This window comes from Aythya ferina (assembly GCF_964211825.1).
Source record: "Aythya ferina genome assembly, chromosome: 4".
NCBI classification, from domain to species: domain Eukaryota; kingdom Metazoa; phylum Chordata; class Aves; order Anseriformes; family Anatidae; genus Aythya; species Aythya ferina.
Window position 1 is genome coordinate 57,878,744 of NC_140300.1, and position 20,138 is coordinate 57,898,881.

Below are 20,138 nucleotides of genomic sequence, written 5' to 3' on the forward strand. Positions count from 1 at the left end.
CATGAGTAAAGAGTCCCTTTCCATCCTTTTTATAAGAACTCTTTAAGTACTGAAAGTCTGCAATGAGGTCTCCCTAGAGCCTTCTCTTCTCCAGGCTGAACATCCCCAGAACTCTTAGCCTTCCTTCATAGGAGAAGTGCTCCAGCCCTCTTGGTCATCTTTGTGGCCTTCCTCTGGACCTGTTCCAACAGGCCCATGTCCTTCCTGTGCTGAGGCCTCAGAGCTGGATGGAGTACCCCAGGTGGGGTCTCACAAGAGTGGAATAGAGATGGAGAAATCACCTTCCACGACCAAAAAGCACTCCTGGAGATGCCAGGGATCAAACCCAGGTCCTCCTTCATTTAAAGCGAGCACTCTTCAACGGTGCTACACCCCTTGCCATTAGAAGTTCCACGGGAAACAACGCTTCCTGAAGAGAATGAGTAGTGCATGCATAGATGAAGATTCAGTCTTTACCCCACAACTTGCACAGTTGCAAGCAAACAGATTCTGAAATACAGTAATGAATTGACTAGGGAGATACTTTTTCAGGATCACTTTGATGGAGCTGGTCCTATGGTATGTAGAAAGAGACAGACTTCTTAAAATTCCTAGCACAGGTTCATATCCCACTAGAATTTGATGCCTTCAGTATATTGAGAGCTATTAATACTTTATTATGAAGACTAAGAAGTTGAAGGAAAATAAAGGTGGAACAGATCAAAATTTCCAACTAGAAACAAAGTCTCTCTATATTTTAAGTTCCTAATCAGTTTAAATTATTTGTCTTAAGGTCATTTTCATGTGTCCCATTCAAAGTTCAAGTGGCACCATAATGTAGATCATTTTTCAGCCACTGCAATCTGACAAGTAAAAAGATCAAACAGCAATCACTGTGGCTACATATTTCCCAAACTGAAAAAAACAGATGGGAGAGGTTTAGCCACCCTGGATAACTGCAATATAGCTGCAATATTAGCTAAATAAGCTGCAATATTATCTAAAATGGCTTTCTGCTTCATGCAGGTGTTAATGGTAATCATTGGCAAAGCATAGCTGTCAAGCAGATTTGATGTGACCATACAACAGGTAATAACCACGTCTCTTTTCTGAAAAGAGATGATTGTTCTCTTCTGAAAGTCATGCTCCTGAAAATTACAGGAGGAAAAAAATCTGCAAAAATTGCCACTTAGCTTAAAAGACATTATAAGGAAAGGAATCACTGGCACAAAACAGTGAAGCCATTTGTTTGCTGGAAATGGTCAAATTTGACTTTTGCAAACCTTTCATTTGCCTTTAGAAAACAAAAAATCTATGGCTGATTAATAACATCAATAAGAACTCTGATATGAAAAATACTCACAGATGGAGCAAAACATATACTAACATCATGTAGAAAGATCACCTAGAAATTTTGAAACAAACCTCAGAAAATTCAGCAATGAAGAGTTCTTCTGAACTTTGGATTAAGGTTGCTTTGCACAGCTTTGGCTTGTCAGTACTCAAAGAACAGCATCACACACTATTTTGATGAAATGCAGCTGCCTCTATTAAAATGACTTTTGTGACAACTCAAGCAGTTAAAGATAAGCCAAAGGGGAATGCAATGTGTTGGAACTGATTTTTATTTTAGATAAATCTATGGATTTGAGTGACTGGAACATGGACATACTAGGCACGACGACACAGTGACATAAGAAATCTTCCAGTTACCGTCACTAAAAACATGTGTCTAAGGAACTTCATTTTGAATACTTTGTTTATCAGAAGAAGAGTCATTTGAGCAGAAAGTGCCTTCAGCATTCAGATAGAAAAATAAAATTTGTCTCATCTTCTCAAGTGTAACTGGCACTGAAGCTAAATTTTTTTTTCTTTCCCTAGACGTTTAATACATCAATCATGCTCTGCTTTTGTGGAGGTGTTGCAATAAGATGAAGACAAAACTATCTGAAGTAACTGAAGTATTTTGGGGACTTCTAAACTTGTGAGAGCACTTTGAGTTTCCTAGATATCTTCCACTCTCAAAAACATTTGACTTCTAAGTTCAGTGGAGACATGAAAAAAGAAGGGAGACGAAAAAAAAATAATCTGTATAATGGCTTTTAGTTCCAAGCATTCCAACATTGACATTCACAGCTAAGCCCTAGATCTGCAGAGCACTTAGAAATAAGCCAGCTGCAGGGTAGGTACTATATTCTGACTGAGGCATCCACATCCTTAAAACATGACATTTCACCATTTTCATGTTGAAATGGAATGGCACCAAAACCAAACCAAACCAAACAAAAAAACAACAACAACAACCCTGGAAACTTCATTTGGGTCCCCTGCGAGGTGACTGTATTTGAAAGACAAAGGAACCTAACTTCAGAAAGGTCTTTGGCAAAGTGTGGATAACGCTTTCAAAGCTCCATCTTTTGGTACATGCCTTTGCCTCTTCCATTTAGCACTTTGTCACATGCATATCTTACTGTAGCTGATTCTTGTTTAGAGCTTGCAGCTTTAAACAAAGTTGTCTAGAGAACTGCTTGGCCAAATCCACTATCCTTTCTGAAGCCTCTGCAATGACCTGAAATGTGTTGAAAGTGTGTGAGGAGTTTAAAATTGCATGCTATGCAAATGCTTGAAATACTTCTAGAAGGGAGGCCTATCTCCTGATAGTTTCCAATCAGTTTCTGTTTTGGCTTGAATCTTATTAAGAAAATATCATAGCTTCTTATGTCTTGACCTTGAATTTCAATAGGCAAAGAACATTACACGGGTGTATGGGGAGTATGTAACATCAGCTACAGCTATCACAACTGTAGAAGCTGATAACACTTGCATCAATTAAAGGTTTGCTTATTTAATTTAGAAGAGGTTAAGGAGGAAATGACCAATCTCTGCAAGTGGCACAGACACACTGATATCAACAAAATGCGGGCAAAATCTAACCAGAGGCTACCATTTCAGTGTAAAAATTCAGCATAGCTGAATTCAATGGGGGCAAATGGCTCTGGATTTTCATCTGATAGATGAAATATGACACTGAATTGGAAAGAACAGACTAAGATACCTAGGCTGTTTGAGACTGGGTTTGAAGACAAATACAGTGGGAGATGCATTCTCACACCCCGAGAGGGAAGAAAATAAAAATCTGCAGCCTAAGGTAATGCAGGTGTTAATAAAAATGAAATCGTAAGGTGTGCTGCTCCAGGCAATATATGAGATGTTGGATAACAGAGATATATACTTTACATAGTATGATACGCATAGTATGTATACATATGTAAGTACAGAAAACAGACTTTCAGTCTGCCACATCTCTTATACAAGTTACAGCTGTGACATCATGCTCAATGAATGATCAGCAGAGAATGAGAATAAATAAGCCAATGCATGAACCCAATTCCTAATTACTTGATTGCAATCCTGTTAATAAGGACCACATTTTTGGGGGTGTTTTTGCAATACTTACTACATAGAAGCCCAGTCCATTACAGGGGCAGTATACAGGGGCAGTATAAATAAGCATGAAATTAGTAAATATTCTTACTACTATATAATTTCATTTCTGCTGTCACAAACATGTCTCTTTTTCCCTACAGTTTAGAAAGCATTTTTTCAAATTAGTAGATTAGATTCTTGGAAATGAAAATAAGAGATTTGTCCTTTATACTGACTTTCCCCTTACACTGGTCATGATAGCTTCAATATTTAAATCACTGCACATCAACAGAGGGACCACCTCTATGCTTTTTAGAAAATCTCAGTTTAAAGTTTACAGCTCTATTAACAGGTGTCTGCGTCAGGCTAGCAGCTCGATTTGTGGTTCACTCTATGTGACTTCAGCTTTTTTCTTCATTAAAAATTTTCAGGATTTCTCATTTGCTGTTAGTTTTAAGAGAATACTTGACTGCTAATCAGAGATTAATATTTTAATGCAAAAAAGTTAATTCTGTGATGATTACTTTTATGTCAAATTCAGCAGAAAAGAAACTCTGGAAGGTTTTGATGTTTTTGATGTGTGCAGTTTTTGTGGCAAGACCATAACTAGAGCAAGCATCACTAGCTGTTGCTGTAGTGATTTTAAAGCTATGCCATGCCCTTATTTTATGACTACTCTAGAGCTGTCAGTAGAATTTTCACACATATATAGTTACAGTTGACTGGTATTTCAACTTGTTTAAAAGGACATAATTTTATTAGATTTTATTATAAGTTTAAAAATTCATAAGCTAGAGGAAGACACAAATGTCTTACTATAAAAGTAGTCATTCTGACGTATCAGTTCACAAATAACCACAATGAGATGACCGACTGCAGGTTATCAGACATGCTGGTCTTACCCAAAAACAGATAAAGCTGTCTAAAGAAGTACTATAGACTTTCCCAACAAGTACAGCAATGAGCTTTTTGGCTAAACTGAGGGGCTAGTCATTGATTTCAAATATGTACATTTTAAAGTAATGTTAAGTTCCTTGATATAAGCAGTCTTGGCAAGGAGAAAAATGTAACTCAAGGCTACCTCCTGCTTTCACTAGCATCCAGTACCTTCAGTAAAGTTTCTGATTTCAACAGTATGGAAATACAGTGGAAGACACAGCAACATTTATTTTACTTGGTAAAATGGAGAACTTAGAGCAAGCTTTGTAAGTAACCTCATAAACTTCAGACACTGGCACAACAAATGAGAGAAGATGCATTCTAGTGAATATTAGACATTATTTGAACTATAATTTAAGACACAAATAGCGGAAATATCTAAAAGCAACTTTCATTGGTGCTAGGCAATATAAGGCAAGAAAAGTAAATCAGACACTATGGGTGTTGTTTTTTTTCTGGGGGGGCTGGGGGGGTGGTGGTGGAGGGAGGGAGGAGGGTGATCCTTAGGGGACCCAGGAGTTGGACTCGATCCTCACGGGTCCCTTCCAACTCAGCTTTTCTATGATTCTGTGGTTAAAGGGACTGAGATCTAAAAGAATTCACAGGAGCATTTGAACTGTGCTTCACTAGTGATTAACTGATATATTTCATTCAATGATCTCCATGTACCTAGATTAAAAGAGAAGTAAATGGAAATAAGATCTTTAAAGAACTGAAAGGTCCACAGAGCTATCATGCCATTAATTTTCTTAACTAATCATTTTTTCCCCACAGACTCATGAACTCTATTAGCTTTTCCATTTAATTGTTGCCTCTCAAAATGCTAATTCCAGAAAAAACAAACTGAACATATTCTAATGTTTATCTTTATTGTATCATCTCATCCAAAAACAGCTGTGCAAACTTAAGTAGGAAATTACTTCAGTACATGATCATGAAAGAACATCTAATTACACAGTTCATTTTCTTTCAAGCCAATTTTTTTGAAGGATTACAGGACATATGTTATCTGAATAACTTTTGTGAACAAATGGCATTTATAAGGAAGGTTATCTGGAGAAAAAACTCAAGTGCTTTCTTTTAAAATTATCATTCTTGCAACATATGAGATACATTTTCAGAATTTTACAAGCTATACAGAAACAATTCAAAAAATGTGCAGGAATATCAAGACTGAATTGTATACTGGCAGACTCAAAGACCACTCACAAAAAAGCAGGGAGACTACCAATTCTGAAAGTCAGAAATATGTATTTTCCTGAATATATACAACAATCAATACAAACAAGTCTCTGTACAGACATGGGATTTGAATCTGCCACAAATGCAGAAAGCAAAATCACAATTAGCCATGTTCAGAATAGGTGACTCACCCCAAAGATAAATTCACAAATTTCTGCCTCAACTCTAGAGTACTACAGAATAAAAGAAGTCACGTATGATGCTTGGAGTTTAGAGAGACTTAGTATTCTACAGTGTATTTAGGGAATGTACTTCTCAGGCTTTATAAAGAGACTGAAGCTAATATATTGTATTATTTTAGATACTCATTTAACAGGGACAACAGTTCTTCCTCAGATAGTCTGACATTGTGCATATCATATATGTAATGTATACACATGCTGTATGTGAATATTTTATATGTGGATCAAAAAAGCCCAAAGTGAGATACCTTAGTGGAATCAACAGTCTAGAGTAAGGAAGACTCAATCCTTTTTCTTGCATAGTTCTACAATGCCATCGAAGCTGAAAACCTTCCTTTTTGCAAAGCCCAAATATACTAAACTACACATGTTCTGCACAAATGCATCCATCACTGAAATAAATCAAATTGTGCAGTGTCTGAAATTCTTTGAGGGTCTAGAGGCATTCAAAAACATAGTACATTTGTAATGATTCATATCCTCCTTTAAAATACATAAGTTTCAGAACTATTGCTGCTCAAAGGGATTTACAGTGTATCAGGCAAGAAAACAGCTTATACAGCCACCTACTATTTAGGTCTAAGTCACCGGTACCAGAAGAAACTTGTAATATTTTAAATTTGATTCATAAACTAACAAATGGGAATTTCCGGTGCCTATGTGTTGCAGGTTCAAAATTATTCATGCATTTACTCCACTTAACTAAGTGGTAATTTCAAGACCCATATTAATCACTTTTTCCCTACAGCCCCTCCCGTCAGAATAGTGCCAGGATGCTGTGCCAAGATGTCATGAAATCTTGAAGGCAAAGCTGAGTCATTAAAATAAGTAATCTGTCTGGACAATTAACAAAGCATTAGGTACTGCTTTAAACAGCTTAGCTTAAGCAGATTTGTTTCAGGGCTACAATCCAAACAAGAACTTGAAAAAGCAAGAAGCAAAGAATACTTAACAGTAGATCTTTTTAAGAAACTTTTAGAGTAATTTGTAGAGTAATACTGTATTTAAGATGATTCAAATTTTTCTATATACCATAAAATTATATTTTGATTTTCTCTGACTGAAGTTATGTTCCTGCTGCACTTTCTTTGATATTATTTATTAATTGAAATGCTATCAAACTTACCTATGTAGAAAAGAATTCCCTGAATAGCTGAACTTTCCTGGTATTTCACAGTGACTTGTAAACTAAAAGGATTTGATTTTGAGGCAGAATAAATGAAGTAATAAACTGTAGTTTTAAAGTTTTTTCCTAACTGTAGCTAGGGTTTAAAATGATGTAGTGTTTGATGTGGAATATATGTAGGAAAAAATGCCTAGGGACTGCAAGATGCAATAGAATCCAATGGATTTAGCTATTTTCTACACTGACTGCTTGAAAACCATGACACAAGCAGACAAGATACATGAGGGGGTCTAGAGAAATGTAATAAATTATAAGCTTTGACTAGGAACAAACATGGAAGGAATGACATGACAGATAGGACAAAACAAGAAAACTGTGCTAAGAGCAAAAGTCCACAGAGAACAAGTAATAGAGGTCACGTGTCCGCATGCAGGCAGAAATTTAGTATTCAACATATTAACACAGATTGTTAAAGACAAAGGTCATTTCTGAACTTTGAAGACAGATATGGAATCAACAAAGTCTACAGAGAATGGGAAAGATGGTTCTGGAAGACAATGAGAAAAGGGCAACTGATGCCCTTTTGATAGAACTTCAATAGAAGATAAGTCTGATCTTCTGAAGGAACACAAAACATTGGAGAGCTTGCTGCCATTTGTTGTTGAAAAGCTAGAAAACCTGAAGCTGTTTGAAAACTCCAAATAAATAAAGGCTAAGAAAATGACAAAATCTGCGTCCACTTGCATTTATTGTTCAGTACAATAGAGTATACTGGATAACGTGCAGTTTTTAGGTATGACAGGCAAAATATTTGTCCTTGTCAGATAGGGAAGATTCCCTTAATACTGTTATCTAAAACGGTTTGAGTGCTGCAACAGAAGCCTGGTGGAATCAAGATGCCTTGGACAAAAAAAAAAGCAGGTCCTTCAGAAAGCCTCCTTATGACAAGGATTGTGATGGGCTGTAGCACCATGCATATTCATCAGTCACAGAGGTAGCCCTGAAGTAGCCATACAGTTCTGCATGGTGACTGAGAACTCCAAATTGGAGCTAAACCTGAAGTTGAATAATTGTAACCAGCAAATTAATTTCAGAGCAAGTGAGTCAGGCTACTTATCAAAACTAGGGTTATCAGACACCAGCTGCAAAAAATTCAACCCAAAATGTTCTGTGCTCTGAAAGGTCCAATTTCTCTTCTAGGAAGCAAAAGGAATCAAAAAACAAAAAGAAAATGACAGAGAACACTATTTTGATGCTGCTAGCTGAACAACGCTCTATGAACTAAAACCACCTTATACAACTGAAGGTTTGCAGTGATGCCCCTTCTATCCACTGTGATTACTGCAATCACTGGGGGGGTGTGGAGTTCCTGAGAACCATCTTCTTTAGGAGGACAGACAGACAGCAGCCCAAAAGTAACCACAAAGTTACACATGCAAAGAGTCACAGCTAACTTCCAGTAACTCTCCGGAGTGATTAAACCTTTGAGTGAAGGTTGAGTTTAGGCTTATTGCCTAATTATTGCCCTCCTACAATTGAAATTCACTTTTCAAGTTATATGACTTTCCTTACTTGTCAAATCATGTCTTCCTATCTTAGTAGCATCTTAGTTTTTGAATACAGAAGGTATCATTCTTTCAGTTTACAGATAGGTAATCATTAGATGGTTCTTTATTTCTAGTAACATTCTGATGTGCTAAAAATATTTGTTTTTAGTGTTTCTACAAGTGGTTGGTCACATACTCTATTTCCACTTCTCATATGAATATGTAGAAATGCTATCACAAAATACATTCTTAAAGTTGTATTAACACACGTACATCTTCAGAATGGGTTTCAGCTTAAGCATATACTGATGCTGCCATACAGTGTTACTACTGGAAATTCCATTTCTTTGGTTTGAGTAGACAAAGCGACATGAGAAAATTCATGATTTGGAGATTTGTTGGCAAGACAGAAAAGGTTGTTTTTAAGTAAAGTAGGCAAACATTGAATTGTTGACCGTTCCTTGTGATGACTAGACAAAATATAGAAACAGTATGACTCATCTTTGTGAGATTTGAATCTGATCTGAAATTTTCTGAATATGGATACAGAAGATAACATGAATCTCTGAATATAAGCAGATCTTAGAAATCAGTTCACTGCTTTGACGGTAGTCTATGAAGTTATCTTTGCACAGGAAAGAAGCGCTCAGTCAGCCTGCTGCTAGTCAGCATTCTAGTAGCAAAGCTCTGTCACTGTAAAAGCTTGAGGAAAGTATAGGGAAGACCTGCTATAAAAGCTTACAATGATGGGGTGGGTTACTGCTGTCATAATTGGGATACCCCAATACAAACACCACCAACAAGCAGACTGCAAACTGTCTCCACTGGGATGGTTTCACTTAGCTTATTAATCTTTTTTTTTTTTTAATGCATTCATACTCCTGCACTTACATGTGTCAGAGTTCACCATATCTTCAGGGCATCTTCACAGCATGATTTAGATAATGATCACTGCCAGCAGTATTAACAGGGTGCAGACCCAAGCTTCGTACAACTGTATTAGATTGTCATGAAGTATTCCTTAGAAATTCTTACAAAGAGTAATTGCAAAGGAAGCACTCAATGCCCTTTTAAAGTGCTAATATTCCTAAGTGCAAACACACAATGAACAGAAGCAACACAAATTCCTAGGTGCATTCAAAAATAAAAATGGGTATGCTAGGCAGACAAAATGCTGTTGGAGGAGGGCTTCTATGAACAAGATACTTATACCATACAAACAAGGAAAACCAAGGCAGGTTTCCAGCAACCAACAAAATGTTCATAATTGACATTATCAGGCACTGCAGAGATTCCTAGTAGCAGGGTACACTAACTGGGCAGGAGAAGAAGGTACAAGAAAGAGTGCTGAAAAAAAACAGAAGTGGTATAAACACAGTTTTCTAGGAGAAACTGCAAAAAAAAAAAATCCCCAATTATTTGCCCAATTAATTCAAGGCATGTTTGAAAACCTTTGCTGCAAGGAAGTAGAAGAAAATCTGACTGCATTTTGAGTTCTACTTTAGGTATTAAACTAAAACTATTTTAAACAAATTTGCATTTAAGACAAATTTGGTTCTACTGTCTTCTCTGTATACAGAGACAAAAATCCAGTGTACCCTGACAGATGGAGATCACTGTGTTAACTCTATTATCCATAATGGTTACATGCAGAATAGTTAGAATAAGCTTGGCCAGTGAAAACTGCATTCAAGTGGCACTCAGCAATACAAAAATCCCCATGGGATCCATTTCAGTAAGCATCAATTACAGAAACATTGAAATTGTTCTAATTTATACCATTTATAGCCACCTGTCTAGATGAAGGAAGAAGGGAAAACAGCGCTGTCTTCCTGTCAGACAAGCTGAATATTAACCTGTATATGAGATCCTTATTTGCAGAGACAGCGTATATATTCACAAGCAATGAACATGAGTTATATGCTGGGGATACTACAGCACTAAAAGAAAAATGAAAATTTAATTTCTGTAAAAAATATAAATAATTAGAGGAAATGCTGCTAAATACATTTATTTCTGCAAATGCATGAAACAAGTATACCATAAAATGGAACTCTTGTACAAGTACTTTGTGCAGCATGGTAAAGAACCATAGGACTTACATAAGCTTTATATAAAGTAACTCTGTATATCTCCAGTAGAAAAAGCCAATCCCAAGAAAATAATTAGCAATAGGTGCTGAAACATGCTTCAGCATCAGGAAGGGAGAATAAGGTGGGTTTATGATGCACTGCGGAGGTTCTGAGCAGTGGGGTTCCTTAAATTAGGATAAAAGTCAAGGCAAGAACTGAAAAGGTAGTGGTTAGAGATAGTCACATTGATAAGAAACTTCCAAAGGAATATCAAATATTGATGTAAATAGCAACAGAACCACCAATCTGTACAATAAGGCAAAGCCCAAATTTTAAACTGTGTTCTGCTTAATGAATGTGTTAAAGAATGATGAGTATTTAGAAAGCAGAGGACAAAGATAGCATCAAGGATAACATGATGTGATCTGACTAGACAACTCTAGTACAAGCAAACTGCCCTTGACCTCAGTAACAAAATCCATTTGAGGAAAATCAGAGTACAGTATTGTGGTAGTAGATGGCCTTTTGTGTTTTCTTTATTCCCAAAGGGTTTCTTGAAACACCAATTATCAGACTCCATAGTCTGCATACCAGCTATACATGAAATTGCAACTGGCTTCACATCATGCACCCATGTCAGGCTATACAAAGGTCAGGCACTTAAGAGTACAGTAACCCTGATTTTTAATCACCTTTATCACAAGGAAATTGGCAACCAAACAAAAATCCCCACCTGACCCCATGTTTCTTAAAACATTTAACGAATCTCTGTATTAAGAATTTCACTAGAGAACATACCTAAAGGTAACATTTTTAAAAAAATTTAAATGCTGATGAGCTTACCATGGAGAACAGAGGTGAACATGCATCTTCGGCTTTTGGCTTGAGGCCAGGTATAGGAAGGGAAGTTATGCAGAAGACTTTACTGCTTTCAGCACTTCAGGTTTAAGACTTAACAGTATTGCAGACTTTGGCAAGTATTGTATCCTTTGGCAAGTATTGCAGCCAAAGTAGAGAAAGGAGGCTGTTAATGACCATAGTAAAAGGTTTGCTAGTTGATTTCAGTACAACAAGCATTTTGCTTTTAGGGAAGGTATATTCTAGAGATGAGGTGCATGCCTGGGGGAAGTGCTCTCACAGAAGGGGAAAGGTTATTTTGCCAAAAGACAAATAGAATTTGATACTTGACTTGGGCTAGAAAGTTAGAGTAAGAGCCAAGAGCTTTTTCTCACCCTTTATTACTGGAAGAGATATTAAATATTAAGCATAATACATTTAGTAAGCACGATACATTTACACAAGAAAACATTTTAGGTATTGAGAGCATCCTTCTTGCAATTGAATAAGAAAAAGCTATAACTTAAGGTGAGGACTGACTCCTAAAGAATTTATATGAATGTCTAGTACACCTAGAAATTGGACTTGATAGTCCAGAAGTTCCCTTTTAATCCCTTGTTCTAAGTAATAACTGATTCAATAACCTAAATTTGGGAAAGGTTTGCAGATTTAATATGGCACAGAAATTAGGAAGAAATTTAATCTTGTAACAGATTAAAATTATGCAAACATGCATGTTAGATAATTACTCAAACTACAGAAGGCAGACCCCAGAATTATACAGCCAGAGATATCTGGAGACAATTAGTAATTATTTACATTAAAAGACAATATATGAATGCAAAATACACAAACCATTAATAAAAAATGATTTTATTTATAAGCCATTAGTTCTTCATCCAAAATGAAATTAACCAATGAAATATCCAGTTCATTCACATATATGGAGACATCAATTCTTCATAAAATGTAGCTACCAAGTTTTCCAACAATATCCAGTCCTTTAAAATAACATCAAAATAAGTTTGTGGATGCTGTTACTCAAGAAAAGAAAATTTATTCTCCTTTAGCACTCATAGAAAAGGCACTAAAAAGTGGCTTTGTGATACTAATAAAGTGAGGGAAACTCATGCAAAAAGATACCTTTCTTTCAATGCCTCTAAAATGAAGTTGTCCATACCATGCCTGTATTGAGCTAAGAACACTTCCATATCCAAGAATGAAAACCCTTCTTCACTCCCCAACACAGGAAGAACAAGTCCTTAAGAATCAAGACTAAGGAGCAGAAAACTCATCACTGAATCTGGTAAAGAGGTATACATCAAATGTAATCCATAGCTACTGCTATGGGGAGAAAGATTATGATGCTTCACCCAGTAGATATCATTGCACATTTCTAGAACTTCTCTGGGCTGTGGCTGGGTACCAGTTTTCAAGGCCAATCCCTGTACTTGTGCTCATGCGTGCCTTTTGCCAAGGGCTACAGAACTGGCTGTCTTCCCTAACATAACTGTTGCACTAAGTTGATACTCAGGTCCAGACAAAGTGGCCTAACAAAAGCAATGTTATCACTTGACCTCACAATACCAAGCAACAAGGGAAGAGTTAACCACTTCCAGCACAGGGACAGGGTGCCTCTGCTTGGTAGCCTCTCCTTCAAAGAGAAAAACTAGTTTTGCTAACTTTATTTTTTGGGGTGCAGATACAAAACTAAGATAAGATAGAGCTTATATTTCAGCATCACATTGGAGGAAAATGATCCATGTGAAATGTACATCATGCAGAGCAGGGTTTCTGTAGGCCTAAATGGAAAGGTACATACCCTTCCCAAGCAACACAAAGGTAGCTAAAAGGCTATCTAAGGGTGTAGACAAAAACAGAAGCCATTCACATACCTTTCCCACTACTTTGCATTTGAATTGAAAATTTCAATACTTGCTTATGTACAGCAGGGTTTGAAATTATTCTGTTTTCAACATGGGACCTTAGGAGTGACGGGAGAGCAAAGAACGAGCAAAGTGTTAAAAGGAGTTTCTTACAACTATAGCGAAGGAAGAGATCAAGTTCTCCATTATGAGAAAATGCCTAATTCAAGTACGGGACTATAACGGGACTATAAGCTATTTAGAAGTAACAGAAGTCACTATTTAAAGAGTTAAACAGACTTGCTGATTACACCTTAGTTTCTGATCAGCTTGAAAAGTACAAGGTTAAAACATGCAACATTCTTATCATCTGAATGTAAGGGTATCATTAAGGTTTTGTTCTTGTATATCATATCCATCCTCAAAACTACAGGAGGAAAAGATAGGCCTGACCTTTATTTTGACATGTAAGGTGGGAACCTGGATTATACTACTCAGCTGCTGTAGTGCCTCTGTGACTTTAAGGGGAATAGACTTTGAAAGAATACTTCTAATAGCAGCATTTGTATTACAGTCTTCAGCATTTTTAACTACACATTAAATAAGCAGACAATAAAACATTAGCAATATTCTCTTAACCTGAAGAATTCTTAGTAACACTCATCCTCCTGAAACAGAGCTTGGCAATCATTACTCAGGAATGCAAAATTAACATGGAATTTGAAGCAGCTCACTGATATGACAAAAACTGCCAAGAGCAAGGGTGACAAGGTTCTTGAGGTTGCAAAATTAGACTAATGCACAGCACTGAATTAACCCTGCTATAGCAATTGTTATTGCCCTAGGAAAGCCAGCCTTATACAAATGGGTTGGACATTGTCCTATAGCATTGGATGCCCACTGGTGGTAGCAGTTGTCACGAAACTAGACTTGCTGCTTATGTCATTTGCTAGAAACACAAGAAGTATCCACAGCAGGATAGGAAAGTAATGTAAAAAGAAAAATAGAAAAAGAATGAGTAGAAGCAGATCAGAAATTGATAAAAGATTAAAGATGAAAAGCCGTCTAAATGAGAAAAGGGAGAAGCACTCCAAGTACTACTAAAAAAGACAAGCAGTATAATATGTAGGTACTGTTCTCTGCTAGCAGCAGCAAGCTAGAAGCACTGCTGTGAAAGACTTCAAAAAGCAGAAACTTGCAGAAGGTATAAATAGTTGAATTTAGTGGACATATTAGAAAGAATGGAATGTTATTTGAAATACTCATCTATTGTTGGTCACTGACAGGACAATGTCATTTAAGTAGTTTTCTGAAAAACCCTCAATTCAGTAAATTATTCATCAAAACCAGTCTTTGGAACAGCTTTATTTAAACCAAGTTTTTATACTCAGTTCTGTTCAATTGAACAAGTTCAGTATTTCCTCTAGACATTTTCCCCTCTCCCAATCAGCTTACCATTTGTAATACCTGAAGTTATGTCTGAAATAATGCCATCAACATCATCTCATCTTTCATCAGAACCCTGAATTTGTGCTACAACTTGATCTTCTGTTAGTTATCTCCCTTGAGTCAAATATTTGTCAGGCTACCCATTCTCTCTCTGGACAGAAAAAGAAGTCCAAGGATCACCTGTAACAAAAACAATGGTTACATTAGTCTGGATTTACAACAGGAATTTCATTTATTAAATACTATTACTCTACTAAAAATTGTCTGAACACTAAAAAACATCATCAAGAATAGCCATTCTGAAAAGCTCGATGAGATCTCCAATGTGATTATCAGAAGTTGGTTCCAAATGAAGCAGAAGATTGATACTCTAGAAATTGCACTGAAAAAACTACAGGCAGATTCTTACACTGCTCAGAGTACATAATTTTAAAACAAGGCCAATTTGGAAAGCCTCCAAAATAATATTCTTACTGGTGGATCCCACTCCCCAGTTCTGGGATGGCTGTATTATTTAGCAATTACCATTTTTTGAAAAATAGTACTAAGGAACACAGCTGCTTCGTTCTTTCACCAGTGACTTACAGTCATAGGTAACTCTCAACCTCATCATTCCTTTGAGCACTCAGCTTCCTTTACAGACTTGTTTGGACCTAATGCATGCTAAATCTGCCTCAGCTGCAAACATTGTCAAATGAAAAGGAAGAAACTAAAGTAGTTAACACACTCCAGATTAAGCATGTGTGCAGTCCTAGTGAGTTAATTACTTTTCTAGGGCCCTGAGGCCTCAGCAACATCAGACTTGCTCTATCTTCATCAGTACCAAAAGCTAGAGTTTTAGCAACAATGCATTTGTGCCAAGAATACAGAAAACAGGGAAAAGCCAGATACATCTAAACACAAAAGAGAGATGGCTGAGAAGGAGGGTGGGGTGTGAATGCAGCTGTCTGCCCTGATGCAGTAGGTGCTAGTTACCATCTTGGCACCAATCCCTGTAATATCCAGCTTTTACCAAGCATTAGCCAACAAGGCAGGCACAGAAGAGTCAGTGTGAAACTACTGGAGCTAGCTTCTTGCCTGCTTTAGGCTCCCTTCTGTCACAGAAGTTTACTGAAGGGATAATCAGGGCACAGCTGACCTCAGTACAAAAATACCCAGGAAAAGGCAACACACTGGACCAAGAGACCAGTTTCAGAAGGAATAGAAAAAAGAACAAGAGGGACAGTAGCACTTGAACTTTCTTCATTGACCTTAAGAATGGCCCAGTTCTGTAATCACTGTACACCCAAGCCCCCCATTGCCAAAACGCTGACATTTTAACATACTAAGCTTTAAACTAATCTTCAGAGTCAAAGACTTACAACTCCTCCTTCACCTTGTTCTTGATGCATTGTTTTTCTTGGCATGGTTAACAGCAAAGGCATAAGGATACTAGCAGTCACTGATAGGAATCTGTACAATCCTACATAAACCACTTTGAATAATCTCTTCGCATTTTTCTGAGGTGTTTAACTCCAGTGCTAAGAGTTTCAAATAGAAGTTTCACTTATTGCAAAAACTACTAGCATTTCTTTAATCTACCTTCCCTAAAGCTGGTTATTCCATATTTCAGGGTAGAATTTGTTGAATGACCCTATTTCTCATCTATGAATTTCATTTTCCATTGCAAATATTAAGATGATTTACAGCAAACTTTTGAAAATGAGCTATCCTCATTCTTCTTCAAATGAATTATTAATAAAGCATATAAGCTTAAAGTTTAAATTGCATGGACATCCTGTCAAGATATGGGCACTAGAATCCTTATGCCTTGAATGTTCCTCTTGAAATTTCTTTCAAAGTTAAAAGATCAGACATCATAAACCAAATTCAGTCCAGCATTAAATCACAACTGTTCCCATCAGGACTGAATTGGTGTCAGGTGCTTGTTAGATTAGAAAGTTACCATTAAAGAAACAGACCAGAACTATGAAACTTATTACAAGTCAAGTACATTAAATAAAAGAGGATCCTACCAGTTGCATCATCAGCTTCTGTGTCTAGAAGAGCATCTACTGAAGCCATGCTTGTGACTATGAAGGAGTCTGTAGTATCAGAAACTCCTCGCTTGCTGAGACAAACTTCTTTGATACTGACTTCTCTGCTTTGGCCAGTGCCTTTTACTAACCTTCTGACTGTCAAGAAGGTTATACCACTTGTTGAGAAGGTTTTTCTATGCCTTCCTACTATTCCTCAGTGCATTTTTTTAATCATAAGTCCACTGGTTCAATTTGCAGTAATCTTCCAAAATATGTACATAATAGAGAGTGGAACAGAGATGCAAGATGTATTCCCCCACCAAATCCACCTTTTTGGCAAAGTATTAATATTCCTCATTTGTTAGTCCTTTCTTGGAAAAAGAAAAGTCTTCAATTATATATTTTCTTCAGGAGGTGTCTTCTGTTCCTCCCTGACCTTTTTCCAGTGGAATTTTCATCCTGTGTCCTTTTTTCCTTAATAAATGTGCCAGCAAAAGACTTATTAAATAGGCTGTTGTAAAACCAGAAGTTTCTCTTCTTATAGCTCTGTAAAAAGTTGTAACTGTCTTTATAACCATCAAGTTATATGATCTGATTTAAACACAATTTGCAATATTCTCTTGCTGAATAACCTGGAATTAGTATGAAAAGTTAGGAAGCTCCTTCCTATTCAGTAAATATTAGGTCAGTGTTTTCGAGTAGTTACACTTAATCATAAGTTTCTACTCACCTGAGTAAGCCTTCCTTAATTCAATGCCAAGTTAATAGTAGTGTTCACATAGGTCAAGTTATGCCCAGGTATGGGGTTTTACCAGATTAGTCAAGAAGAGTCCACACACCTTTTCAAGGCATATTTTCTTCCCAGAGTTTCATTTTATCTATGTATTATCTTTCCTTTGAGGAAAAGGATTTTTAATCTGCCTCATTAGGAAACTTAAAACTTACTTTTCCTATTTTTCCCTAAAGGAGACTATAAACAATTTATCATGTACCAAGTATCTACTTATTTCCAATAATCCTTCATTTCAGAGTATAGGAAAGTATCTAGTTCATATTCAAGGTTAAATCATATGTTCAGGAAAGTGCTCTACTCCCCTAGCTGTAGGAGATAACTGTTGACAGTTTGCTGCAGTTCACTGTGACAGAAAAAGAATGAGAAATGTAGTAAGAGCAAGCAAGCATGTGTCTTGATTCAAAAGGGATATTGTGAAATGTACAGTACTGAACATGCACACAGAACCAAACCAGTGAGTTACATTTCCAGAAAATTGGCACTGTACTTATTTCAGGCTTATTACCAGAAGCATCTGCAGTGCAACTCTCCCCCTCCCCCAGAAGCACTGAAATATGTCTGTACTAAGGGGGAAGAGAGTATTACCCCTTTTCCCTGGAATAACCCCAGTAACATGGCCATCTCAACCCTCTCTCCATTAGAGCATCTCACAAGAAACAAAGCTAGTCAAATGCTGCCTTAGCATTTTGGAGTCTGATTCTCATCTTGACCATACAGTATTGCACACTGTAGTACTGCCAGCTCTAGTGAAAGTAACTTCTGTCAATGAAAGCAAGATACAGCTTTAGGAATTTAGATCAATGGCAACAGGAAAAGTCAGATTGTCTTCATTTTGATACTGTGCTCTGGTATTCCACAAGAGCTGAATAAAACTGATATGTACCATCTACTTGAATTGCCTGACTTAACCTCAGAAAGGTAAGCATGCCACTGGTTGCCAGTCAGCTACCTTTGCTGTGCCAGTTTACAGTGAAGCCAAGGATCAAGTTCCCCTTCAGCTGAATTTTGAACCACTAGCTACTAAATTTAGCGAAGTTGTAACAAAGAAACTGGCAGCTAGTCATGAAAAAAGTACAGCTAGCATCTCTATTATGAGATTGCGATTCTGCTTTCATTAACAGCACAGCTTCCCTCACACACTCCTATTTCTCTCAATGAAAGATGCATGGGGCTGAGCGCACAGATTTGGTACACGTGCACAGCAGCTGGCCTGCCGTGATAAAGCAGAATGAATCTGAGGAAGTTGCTGCCTGTCAGAGCAATAGCACATGAGCTAAAAGGGATTTACTTAATACAGACCATCGCAAAAACTATCCTGTCGAAACTACAGATTAAGGATGTACCTCAAGCTGTCTGCTGCTACCAAAAGAAATAACAAGTAGGAACAAGTAGGAGGTGAACAAAACAAGCAAAGCAAGTGTCCTCTTATTCTGAATCCTGCAACATTTATAGTTTAACGTGTGGCTGGCTTTGAAGCTCGCACCGCAGGTGGAAGTGTATCACCTATGTATCACCTGAGACCTTTCTCTACCTGAAAGCAGCTCACCCAGAAGCCCAGCACCCATCACGCGGAATCGCACCGTGCTCCGGCAGCACCCCTAACCCCGCGCTAAATGCCGCCCTCGGAGGCTCCCTGCTTCACCCCTCCCGAGGTGGGAGCCAAAAATAGCACCACGAGGCACGGCGGGCGCTAAAAATACCCACAGCCGCTCCGCCACCGCAGGGCGGGGGCAGCCCGAGGAGCTCCCGGAGCCCGCTCCTCGCCCCGTCGCCGCTTACCTGCGTTCCGCAGCTTCTTGTTGCGGTACACGGAGAGGATGACCAGGAGGTTCCCCAGCAGGTCCACCACGATGGTGAAGATGAGGATGGCGGCCAAGGTGGAGGTGACCCAGGGCGGGCGGCGCGGGGCGTCCCCGGCCGGCGGGTCCCGCGGCAGGACGGAGCCGTTCAGGACGGAGCCGTTCACTCGCATCCTGCCCCGGGGCCGGGCCGGGCAGGACAGCGCGGGGCCGGCTCCCTCCCGCCGGCGCCGGGAGCTCCGCGCAGGTGGCGGGAACGGTGGTGGCGGAAAACTGCCGCCAAACGGGCGCGTGCTGTGGCGGGAAGCTTTTATACAACAAAAGAAACCGGCCCCGCCCCGCCCCGCCCGGCCCCGCCCCGCCCCTCCCAGCCCCGCGCACTCACACACGTGCGCGGCCGGGGGCTGCCGGGCGGCGGCGGCACAGCGCCCCCCCGCGGCGCGCGCCCCTCCCGCCCCCGTTCGTTCGTTCGTTCATTCATTCATTCATTCATTCATTGGTTCCTCCTCATTCATCGGCCGTCATTCCCGCCCGGCCCGGCTCCATTCATCACGGCGGCGCGGCGGGGAAGGGGATCGGGGAGCAGCAGCCCCCGCCCCGGCAGCCCCCGTCCCGGCAGCTTCCGCCGACCGGGCTCAGCCGCTCCCCAGGAGCAGCGCAGAGGAACGGGGGAGCCAGCGCCCAGCCGTGAGGAGGACCCGTGCCCAATATCAGAGCCAGACGGCCGTGGGAATTATGCTCCCATTCAAGGCAGCGGCGGAGCTGGCTTCACGTCGTGCTCTGCCAAGCGCGGGTTGTGCGAGTGTCTCTGGCGGCCGCGGGGCACCAGCGGGTCTCGAAACCCTGCTCCAAGCATTTATCGGG

At 39.0% G+C, this 20,138-nt stretch overlaps 1 protein-coding gene across 6 annotated transcripts in view; it reads right to left on the reverse strand.

Moving 5' to 3' along the window:
• The window catches only part of MTNR1A (melatonin receptor 1A), a 49,025-nt gene extending 29,625 nt beyond the window's left edge, over positions 1 to 19,400 (reverse strand). For 2 of the 6 annotated variants that reach the window (XR_014693072.1, XM_084519201.1), the window contains exons 1-2: positions 19,255 to 19,400; positions 14,671 to 14,844 (exon numbers count right to left, since the gene is read on the reverse strand). The gene's annotated coding sequence lies outside the window, so the exon portion shown is untranslated. Of the gene's footprint in view, positions 1 to 4,547; positions 5,014 to 14,670; positions 14,845 to 16,679; positions 17,696 to 19,254 lie in introns of those variants that run through there. The other 4 variants (XM_084519204.1, XM_084519202.1, XR_014693073.1 and 1 more) reach the window with 4 other exon arrangements.
• Positions 19,401 to 20,138: the final 738 nt, after the last annotated feature.